Here is a 10,760-nt window from a genome sequence, read left to right as displayed (position 1 = left end):
TCTCTCTACCAGTGCCTTGAAAGAAGTTGCTATGACGAAGGCAATTCCTTGAAAGACTGTGAAGATAGTGGGAGAGAGGAAAGGAGTCTCACTTGTGGCTTGCTCACATACACAATGGGGGAATACACACAAAGGTGGAGGCTGAAAACAGTTTTCCTCTTCTTAGTTGTGTAAGCCAAAAGAACTCTAGTACAAAGAAATAGAAGAACCCTATATGTGGGTCTCAAACCAAACTCAGCTAACCAAGGTGGCATACTAACTGAGCCACAAACTAGAGTACATAAGGATAGTTGTCATCTAGCTATTATTCATGGGTGGTGTACCAATCGCATTTGCAGCTAACAAGTCGGTGACATAAATGCACAACGGTCACCTTGGCATATCACGAGTGGGAGCTCGATATCTCAACACTCCCCCTCGAGCTCAATCCCAATTCCTGCACAACCAAGCAGGTCTCTGAACTTGCGCAGCTTCTCTGTGCCCAATGCCTTCTTGAATATGTCAGCTACCTGATCCTTTGTGCTGGCATAAACTAGATCAATAAGACCTAGTAAAACCTTCTCCTGCACATAGTGATAATGCACCTCAATGTGCTTTGTTCTAGCATGATAGACTAGGTTATTTGCCAAGTGTATACTGCTCATGTTGTCATAATAAATGCCAACTGGCCCATCTGTAGACTGATGCATATCATAAAGTAGCTTATGCAACCAAGCTACCTCACATGCAACCATTGCTGCACCCCTGTACTCAGCCTGTGTGCTTGACAAGGCAACTGTAGGCTGTTTCTTGCTGCTCCAAGTGACTGTAGCACTCCCAAAAGAGAACACATATCCACTGGTAGATCGTCTATCAGAAATACTACCAGCCCAATCAGCATCAGTGTATCCATGCAACTGTATCTGAACCCCAGCCTCATAAAATATTCCATATTGCAATGTGGACTTCATATACCTGAGTATGCATCTAGCCGCATCCAAATGCGGTTTCCTTGGAGCCTGCATAAAGTGACTTACCAATCCAATAGCATAGCTCAAATCTGGCCTGGTAATAGTCATATAAATCAAACTTCCTACTATGCATCTGTACATAGTAGGGTCTTCCATATCTCACCTGTATCTACGCTCAGCTTCACATTCTGCTCCAAAGGAATTGAAATAGGCTTACAGCCTGTCATCCCATATTTGGACAGCATGTCCAATCCATACTGCCTCTGCAAGAGCCGTATCCCACTTGGTGATCTAATCACCTCAATGCCCAAGAAATAACACAGCTCTCCCAAATCCTTCATCTCAAACTTCTGCTTCAATAGCATTTTCACATGAAGAATATCTTCATCACTATCACCTGTGATGATCAAATCATCAACATAAATGACAAGCAGCATAATACCTTTCTCTATTTTTCTCACATAAAGTGAGAAATCTGCCTTGGAAATCTGAAAGACAATAGTGACAAGATACTGTCCTATCTTGTCAGACCATGCTCTAGGTGCTTGGTTTAAGCCATACAAGGCTTTCTTTAACCTACAAACAAACTCAGGACGAACAACATGAACATAACCTAGTGGTGGCTCCATAAAGACCTCTTCTTGCAAATCACCATGCAAGAAGGCATTCTTTACATCCATCTGATGTAAAGACCATCCCTTTGATGCAGCGATAGCAATGACGGTTGCCATTCTTGCAACCAAACTGAATGTTTCTTCATAATCAATGCCATATGTCTGTGCATACCCCTTGACAACTAATCTTGCCTTGTATTTGTTTACAGAACCATTTGCATTGTGCTTCACCTTATGAACCCACTTACAACCAATTACATTCTTGTCTTTAGGCAAAGGCACCAATTCCCATGTAGCATTTGCTTCCAAGGCATCCATTTCTTCATCCATGGCTTTCTGCCATTTTTCTTTTCCCATGGCTTACTCAAAAGAAGTGGGTTCTAGTTCCTATATCACTTTGACCATATAGGCATAATGAATGGCTGTAAATCCATCATATTTCAGCCTATCCACAGGATACCTAGCTCTGGTAGACCTATGCAAAATAGGCTCACTTCTAGGTGCTCTCAAAACATCCCTGGTCTTCCTTACTCCAAGTGTAACAACAAAAGGAATACCCAACTCATCATCAATGCTCTGTTCTGAGCCACTGAATTCACCATCCACATAAGAGTGACCTGCATTCACATCAACCATGGGCTGATCTACCTTCTCTTTTCCTTTTCATGATACTTGCATACCACTATCTACATTGCTTTGAGGAGATTCTCCTTATCTCAATCTGCCTGTCCATGGTGAAGTATGTGAACCACTACTAGAGGACACTACAGGTCCACTAATATTTTGTGATTGCTGCTGTGAATTCTGTACATCATTACCATTTTGTGCATCTACATCATCAATCACATTTACTGGTTTATATCAGCTGCTCATCTCATCAAAAACAACATCTCTGCTCATTGTAAACTTATGAGTAGAAGGGTTATAGCATCTATACCCTTTCTCTTGCAGAGAATAACCAATAAAGACGCACTTCTCAGCTTTTGGATCCAACTTGGACCTCAACTCATCTGGCACATGGACATAGGCAATGCAACCAAAATTTTTCAAATGAGAAATATCTGGTTTCCTACCAGTATACATCTCCTCTGGCGTCATGCCATGTATTGCTGTGGTGGGAGTCCTATTTATTATGTAAACTACTGTAGCAACTGCTTCAGCCCAATAATAATCTGGTAGGTCTTTTTCATTTAGCATGGCCCGAAATACCTCTCTGATATGCCTGTTTTTCCTTTCTGCAAGTCCATTTTGCTGTGAGGTATGACTGCATGAATATTGCTGCTTTATGCCATGCTCCTGCAGGAACCTTGCAAACTCATTTGAGAGGTACTCTCCCCCTCCATCTGACCTTAGGCATTTTATTTGTAGGCCTGTTTCTTTTTCAACCATAGCTTGAAAAGCTTTGAAATGACCAAACACTTCACTTTTCTTTTTCATAAAATACACCCAAACTTTTTTGCTGTAGTCATCAATAAAAGTGACAAAATAATGATAGCCTCCAATAGATGTAGCTTTAGTAGTCCACACATCAGAGTGGATTAATTCCAATGGCTTCTTACTCTCTTGAACATGTCTAGGAAATGGTTTCCTTACCTGTTTTCCAAATTGACAGGCTTCACATAACTTATGCATTTCTACAACCTTGAATTTAGGCAATCCTACAACAATATTTTGGGCCTGCATTGATTTATGTCGCGGTACATTAACATGACCGATGCGTTTATGCCAGATATCAATATCTGCAACTACATCGGTCCTATGTGCAAACATTACTACACTCAATTCAGGCATGTCCGCATCCAACGTAAACATCCTGCCCTTCTTCTTTCCTTTTGCTATCAAGCGACCGTTATTTTTCATATCCTCAACAAAGCATCCATGAGGATTAAATCTGACCTACAAGCCTTGCTCAACCATTTGACCAACAGAAACTAGGTTCTTGGTGATATTCGAGACATGAAATACATCAGACAAGTATTTCTTTTTCCCATCCTGCATAAACAAAGGAATTTTACCAATCTGCACAATAGGATATGCAGTATCATCACCAGTCTCCACAAATCCTGGTCTTTCCATTTTCCTTGCTTCCTACATCCATTTTGCATGACTTATCATGTGGTTTGATGCACCTGAGTCAACATACCACACATCATTGCTTTCTTCTGCACTTGTCACAGAATTGGTCATGTGCTGCACCATAAACAGATGCTCATTTCTGTCATCACCCTATCTACTAGAAGATGCATAATTCCCTTGCTGCAATTTTCCATTCATGATGTCATTTTGCTTTTTATAGCAGTCTTTAGCCATATGACCCATTTTACCATAGTAGTAGCATTCAACATTGCTATTTGCATTTTGGCCTCTCTGCCATCCACCACGACCTCTTTGGCTCCCCCTACCTCTAGAGTTACCACATCCTCCTCCATAGGATTGGTTTTCTTGAGTTTGCTACATATTTTGATTTCTATCACGGCCTCTAGATCGGCCTGCTCTACCTCTGCCTCTACCTCTTCTAGCATTTGAGTAGAAGACAGTTTCCTTTGAAGTTCCTCCTGAAGAAGATGCACCACCATTTCTCTGCTCTTCAAAAATTAGAAGAGCAAACAACTCCTCAAAATCAGGAAATTTCTCATGAAAGGCAATGGATGTCCAGAACTGTGCATAATCCTTTCCTAGACCATTCAAGGTCACAGAAACTAAATCATCATCTTCCACTGGCGACCCAATGGAAGCAAGTGCATCTGCAATTTTCTTCACCTTCATGTGGTAGTCATTGATGCTCATATTTTCTCTCTGCACATTGTGCAACTCCTGCTTGAGCTGCATTTTCGTGGCTTGCGTATTTGTGCTGTACATTTTTGCCAAAGTATCCCATGCCTCCTTTGGCGTACTTGCATCCTGAATATGCACAATCATAGAATCTGAAATATTGATAGACAGCCAGTACATAACTTTTCTAGCTCTCTCATGCCATCCTTTAAATGCCTGCATTTCCTGTTGATTGGGAACATTAGGAAGTATTGGTTCTTCTTCATTTCTTGTAATGAACTCCCAATAGCCTTTTCCCATAAGGAAATTCGTCATTCTAAACTTCCATGCTTGGAAGTTATTCTTGTCAAGCTTTTCAATGACAATCTATGAAAGAGAATTAGACGCCATTATAGAACACTGCAAAAAATTCTCTCACTGCAAAAAACACAGCTTCTACCTCACAAGGGCAAATTTGCAAAACTGACGAAAGTGGTATTTGACCACACGGTCACTTCCTAGTGACAATTTTGCATCAACAGGCAATAAGGATGATTCTGTAACTCCCAATATCTCTGCGCACAGGCATACGATGCAATTTCTGTGGCAACTTTTCATCGACCTGCAGAGTAGTGGTCGCACATCAAAAATAGGGCCTTTTTCTCAGTGCATGCGAAAATCTTCTGCCACTAAAACTGGCCCCAAAATGGCCTTGAATCAGAAAAATAAAGTCACCCAGGGCTTTGCCTTGTCTCGCAGCATATACTACCCTCTCGCCACACTGCAAAGGGCGTCTCAATCTGAAACAATGCACTCTTGCACTTTCTGGCTATGCTACTTGTAGAGATTTGCTCCAAAACTCGAAAAAGGAAAGCAACACTGGTCCTCTTACCAGGACACCATGAACTTGGTTTGCTTTCTTGAGCTCCTTACCATGAACCAGGCTCTAATACCATGTGAAGATAGTGGGAGAGAGGGAAGGAGTCTCACTTGCAGCTTTCTCACATACACAATGGGGGAATACACACAAAGGTGGAGGCTGAAAACAGTTTTTCTCTTCTTAGTTGTGTAAGCCAAAAGAGCTCTAGCACAAAGAAATAGAAGAACCCTATATGTGGGTCTCAAACTAAACTTAGCTAACTAAGGTGGCATACTAACTGGGCCACGAACTAGAGTACATAAGGATAGCTATCATCCAGCTATTATTCATGGGTGGTATACCAACCGCATCTGCAGCTAACAAGTCGGTGACATAAATGCACATCAGTCACCCTGGCATATCACGAGTGGAGCTCGATATCTCAACAAAGACTTAAAAGAAAAACCTCATGACCAACCATGTTGCAGGATGGGGAACCAAGGGAAACGGGTCGTCATTGTTCTGTGAGGCACTGGGAGAGAACTCAACTTGGCTTTGAGCCTCTCGTAATTGTGCACAACCTTTCGTACTGGGGAAGGAACTCAAGTTGGTCATCAGCTCTAATGCATTGAGAGCATGCGTCAGTGGGTTGAAGCTTAGCACCAAATTGAGTTCTCTGTCCACTGTCAAATGTTGTGCTCGATTGAGCTCACCTTCAAGTTGAGATCCCTTTTCCAGTGCCTTGACTTCTGAAGTTGCTATGAAAAAGGTTATTTCAATTACGAGGTGCTCGTATTGTCCCCTACATACGAGGAGTTCTAGGTCAAAATTGTAAGAAAGTCTTACCTATGATAGCACTGTGAGATGCTCATATTGTCCCCTGCATACAAGGCACCAGGTCAAAAGTGTAAGAAAGTGCTAGCAAGGGCAAAAAGTAACACCTAGTCCTGCCACAGTGGTGGTGTTGACAAGTGCTTAAAGAAGTGTTACAAAAGCAAAGTGCTAGCATCTTTGTATGTAATATTTTTTTTTTAATGCTTGCTTCTGATGTAATTTAGTTTGTTTCAATTTCGATGTAATACTATTATCACAAAAATTCTCGCATGTATTTTCTTAATTAATTTCTTTTGTTTCAATTTTAATGTAGTACCATTGCCAAAACTATTGTTGGTTGTTACTTCGGTAGTGAAAGTGGCTCTAATGAAGAACAAATGGCATATTTCTACCCTCGTTTATATTTTACTACAACCATAGGGATCGTTCCACAAGAAATTGTTGAAAAAACTATTCTTACTGTAGTGAAAATGGTTCCAATAACCAACGCGATGCTTTAAAACTATGATAACTCCAATAACCAGCGTGGTGGTTGCAAGGAAACTATACTAAATTGTAAATGCTACATTTTTCTTACCTTGGAACTAAAATAGCTCCAAGAACATGTGCGGTGGTTGAGATATTATTGCACAAGGAGTAATACGACTAAAATATCTCTAAAATAGAACTAAAATCGCTCCGACATCTAGTGCGGTGGTTGCGGATATGAACCTTGAGGGGTCCCATTAGAGATTGACATGCCACGGTGGTCTTCATGCCAACGTGGCAGTCTCTCCATGCCAACATCATTGCTTGAACCAGCACGATGGTCAGCGTAGCAAAAGGTTGTGTTGCGCAGCGATAGATGGTGAAGCTACATAATGACAGGTGGTAAGGCAAAAGTTTTATAATGTTGTCATACCAACGTGGTTATGCTCGAACCAGCACGATGGTCAGCACAGCAAAAGATTGTGTTGCACAGTGACAGATTGTGAAGTTGTGCAAGCAAACATGGCAAGGTAAAGGCTATGTGATGTAGTCAGCAGAGCAACAGTCTCTGTGCTCATGAGTAAATGCATATAGTGCCATGTGTCAAGATCTGCGCTATTGGCCATGATAAGATTGTGTCTCATTATTACGCTGGTGCGCATTCATGACGTCGAAAAAAATTTTGACAGAGCACGAGTTCACGTAAAATTCAAATATTCACCCAAAAGCACATCGCATCGCGGCCCCAAAATAGCCCCGAAAATAGTTTCACGATTGACTACACCTAAGCAAATGTTGACCCAAATACATATAAATTTGTTTTTTGTAGCCATGCAATGCAATGTGAAGGACTTCTAATTTTGAACTATTGTTCCTTCTACACTAGTTTGACCTAAATAATGTTATATGCGATGATAATCATCATCAATTATGAAATACACTATAAAGCTTCATTTTTACTTCATGCTTTGACATGCATCTATGAGTACTTCAATGGTAGATACACAGCTAGTTGGCAAGATCTAGTTTTGTACAATTGCATTTTTTAAAGAAAAGGGTAGGAGAGGAAAAGATTCCTTCTTTAATAGAGGTCAAAGATTCATATTCAATTCCATAGATGATCTTACTTTGCTCCCAAGTATTCATAATGGACTTCAACGCCCCTACGAAGTCATGTTTTCTTCTTGAAATATGTCCAAGGCCTTCATTTAATTTCCACCTCAAATATTCATTGCTAAATGAACTTAGTATAAGTGTGACAACATGTCCCGACTCATGGTTATTAAAATCCCTCACTAAACATTGCAAGTATTGCCAATTACAAGTGTTAGTATTCCAACGAAGGTTTAGATAACTTGGCGACTAGATTCTCCGCAAACTTTCAACCAAAAGTTTCATCATATAATGGCATTTTGAACTCTACATGACAACTTTCTTTAAAATGCTTTAAACTTTAGTATTAATTAGAATGGTCAGACCAATCAGATAATCATCACCTTCGCGCTACCTCCATCTTCTCCTATTGTGTTCCCCTAGCGAACTTCTGCTTATATCCTCGACATTCTCCTTTGAACGTACGTGCAGTGGACCGGCCGTTCAAACACCTCCCGAATTTGTGACGCGGCGCAGAAAGACGGCACCAAGCTGGCAAAATCGAACTCGGGGGATCCATGGCAAGAACTAACTCGGGGGCCCAATTTCTGCTTTCACATATGAGCTTCAAGGGTGTGCTTCTTCGCCTTCATATACTTCAACAGCAATTATGGCCTGGCGGTCCAGGTTCTCCCTCGCTTTCGTGTTTTGTCACCCTCTATTATTTCACGCAAAAGGAAGAAAATCAATCTTCGTTTCCACTTTGCAAGGACTGCTTCAACCGTACTAAAAGCTTTTTTTGTTTTGCATACCAAGCGTCTTGACCCTTTGAAAGAATCAGCGATGCGGCTTGCAGACGAGGAATGATCCGTGTTTTGCAATATGGAGGCTCCACCTGCTCGAGTCCAAGAATATTAAGCAGGCAGAAAGACTAATGTGTCTGCAATCCAAAAGGGGAGCATGGCAAAGAAGATAATGTGCTCAAAGTTCAGCTATTCACGATTGAGAGAAACTCGTCATTGGTATTTCCCATCTTCAAAAAAAGGCCATGAACCTGCCTGACTAACCCAGTAAAAGAAACAAAACCAGCTCTCAAATCAAAACAAATCAAAACGCAAAGGATACATATAGTTGTCTGCGAATTACCTTGGGAGACGATCATAGCTTCATCCGATGGATTAATGTTCGCCGCGATAAGGGCCAGCATGCATATGACTAAGAAACTTCTGCGGGCTCGATCAGGCCGTAAGAGCCTGCGTTGATGCGTCCGACCCAAAGTGAATGTCATAGGGGACAGCTGACCAAAGCTTGATAACACAGCGCAGGAGCTCAACTGCAACTGGTAGCAACTTCTAATAAGTCGGAAGGAGTAAGAAAGAGAGGACCTGAGAGAGGGCGAACTATGAAAATAGATGGTCAACGAAGAGAGTTATTAGAGGACAGAGGCGCTACAGCATTTAAAGAACCAGCTAGCCAACGACTTTGACAAAATTCGGCAAACTCGTTTTCACTGCCCACATCGCCACGTAAATGACGCTTGACTAAATTGTTTGTTAACTCCCATGTTCAATCGTGCATCAAAGCCTTTCCTATCACTAGTATTATTCGTATCACTAGTATCATTAGCGCATCCTTATGGGTTCATCAAACGAGTAACTTTGACCCGTCTACGATGGGCTAGAGACCCGCTCTGCTAGGTCTCAAGGTTGCAATCATAGATTGTGTTTAATAAAATCTAAGGTTTCATTTAACATATACATACATACCAACACTCACACACACACACAAATATTCAAGAATTTTCAATTGTCTTTCATTAAACGAAACTTTTGCGCACACACACACACAACACTAAACATTAAAATATAAATAAATATCTCTCTCTCTACTTGGGACCCCCTAGTACTCGGCGCCCTCCTTTATATATATAAATTCTCTGTGTGTATGTGTGTGTATATAAATGTGTGTGTGTGTGTGTCTCTCTCTCGCTCTCTCTATGTATGTGCGTGCACACGTGCGTGCATGTCTCTCTCTCTCTCTCTCCCTCTCTCTCTACCTGTATTCATACATATATATTTTTATGTTTATGTTTATATATTTATAAAGAGATAGATATTTATAATATAATATTATAAGAATACATACATACATACATATATATAAACAAACAGATAGATTTATTTTATTTAAATATATATAAATATATATATATAATATAAAATTATATCCATATACTAATATTTATTTAAATATAAATATAAATAAATAAATTATATATAATCTAAAATCTCTCTCTCTCTCTCTCTACACACACACACACATATATATTATTTATTTATTTATTCAAATATAAGTATATATATAAATGTATATATGTATCTATTTTTTATATTTATATTGTAAAGATATATACAGGATTGGGTCGACCTACCCCAACTTTTTTCTCGTAGAAACCTTTTTTCTTCCTAGACCTTCCAGAATGGGAGGCTGTAATGGCTTTCCAGCCAATTCTAATAGAAAATAGAAAATATAATATAGAAAATTATTTATACTATAATATATTTTAATAAATCTAATTATTTACTTATATATATACACTTAAAATATCATGTCATAAATATATATATGTATTTATATTTATATACTTATATATTGATATATATGTCAATATAAAAAGTTCTTTTTTATAAATATATAAATTTATTTATGTATATATGTATTATTTTTATATGTGTATTTTTTAAATATATATATTATATATATATATACACAAACAATAAAATATCAATTCTCTCTCTCTCTCTCTCTCTCTCTCTCTCTCTCTCTCTCTCTCTACATACATACATACATGTATGTATTTTTATTTATTTATTTATTTATTTTTAATTTTACATAGATAGATATTTATGATATGGTATTTTAAGTGTGTGTGTGTGTGTGTAAACAATGTTATGGATAAATTTGACCAAAGTAAAAGGCATAAATATGTGTGTGTGCTTGCATGTGTGGCAATAGTATAATAAAATATGGTGTGCATAAGGCCCAGGGTTGAGATGGTAGGGCATGACCATGTGCCTGTAAGAAAACAATACAACGTTTGTGCTCAACAGATAACAGGAGCTTGTATGCAAGAGAGAAAAGCTGATAGTATGGAGAATCCAAAAATTGATTACTGTAAAATTGATACAATTG

At 39.2% G+C, this 10,760-nt stretch overlaps 1 long non-coding RNA gene across 1 annotated transcript; it reads right to left on the bottom strand.

Annotated features, from left to right (window-relative positions):
• Nucleotides 1–7,839: 7,839 nt before the first annotated feature.
• Nucleotides 7,840–8,976, bottom strand: LOC147886217 (uncharacterized). The gene is made up of 3 exons (XR_015543358.1): nucleotides 8,715–8,976; nucleotides 8,381–8,463; nucleotides 7,840–8,286 (listed from the first exon to the last, which is right to left on the bottom strand). It is a non-coding gene; the product is annotated as an uncharacterized LOC147886217 (long non-coding RNA).
• Nucleotides 8,977–10,760: the final 1,784 nt, after the last annotated feature.

Source organism: Dipteris shenzhenensis, chromosome 24, assembly GCF_047967505.1.
Source record: "Dipteris shenzhenensis isolate YYH24624 ecotype China chromosome 24, Dip_SZ_1.0, whole genome shotgun sequence".
NCBI classification, from domain to species: Eukaryota; Viridiplantae; Streptophyta; class Polypodiopsida; order Gleicheniales; family Dipteridaceae; genus Dipteris; species Dipteris shenzhenensis.
This window is presented reverse-complemented; position numbering and strand designations above follow the sequence as displayed.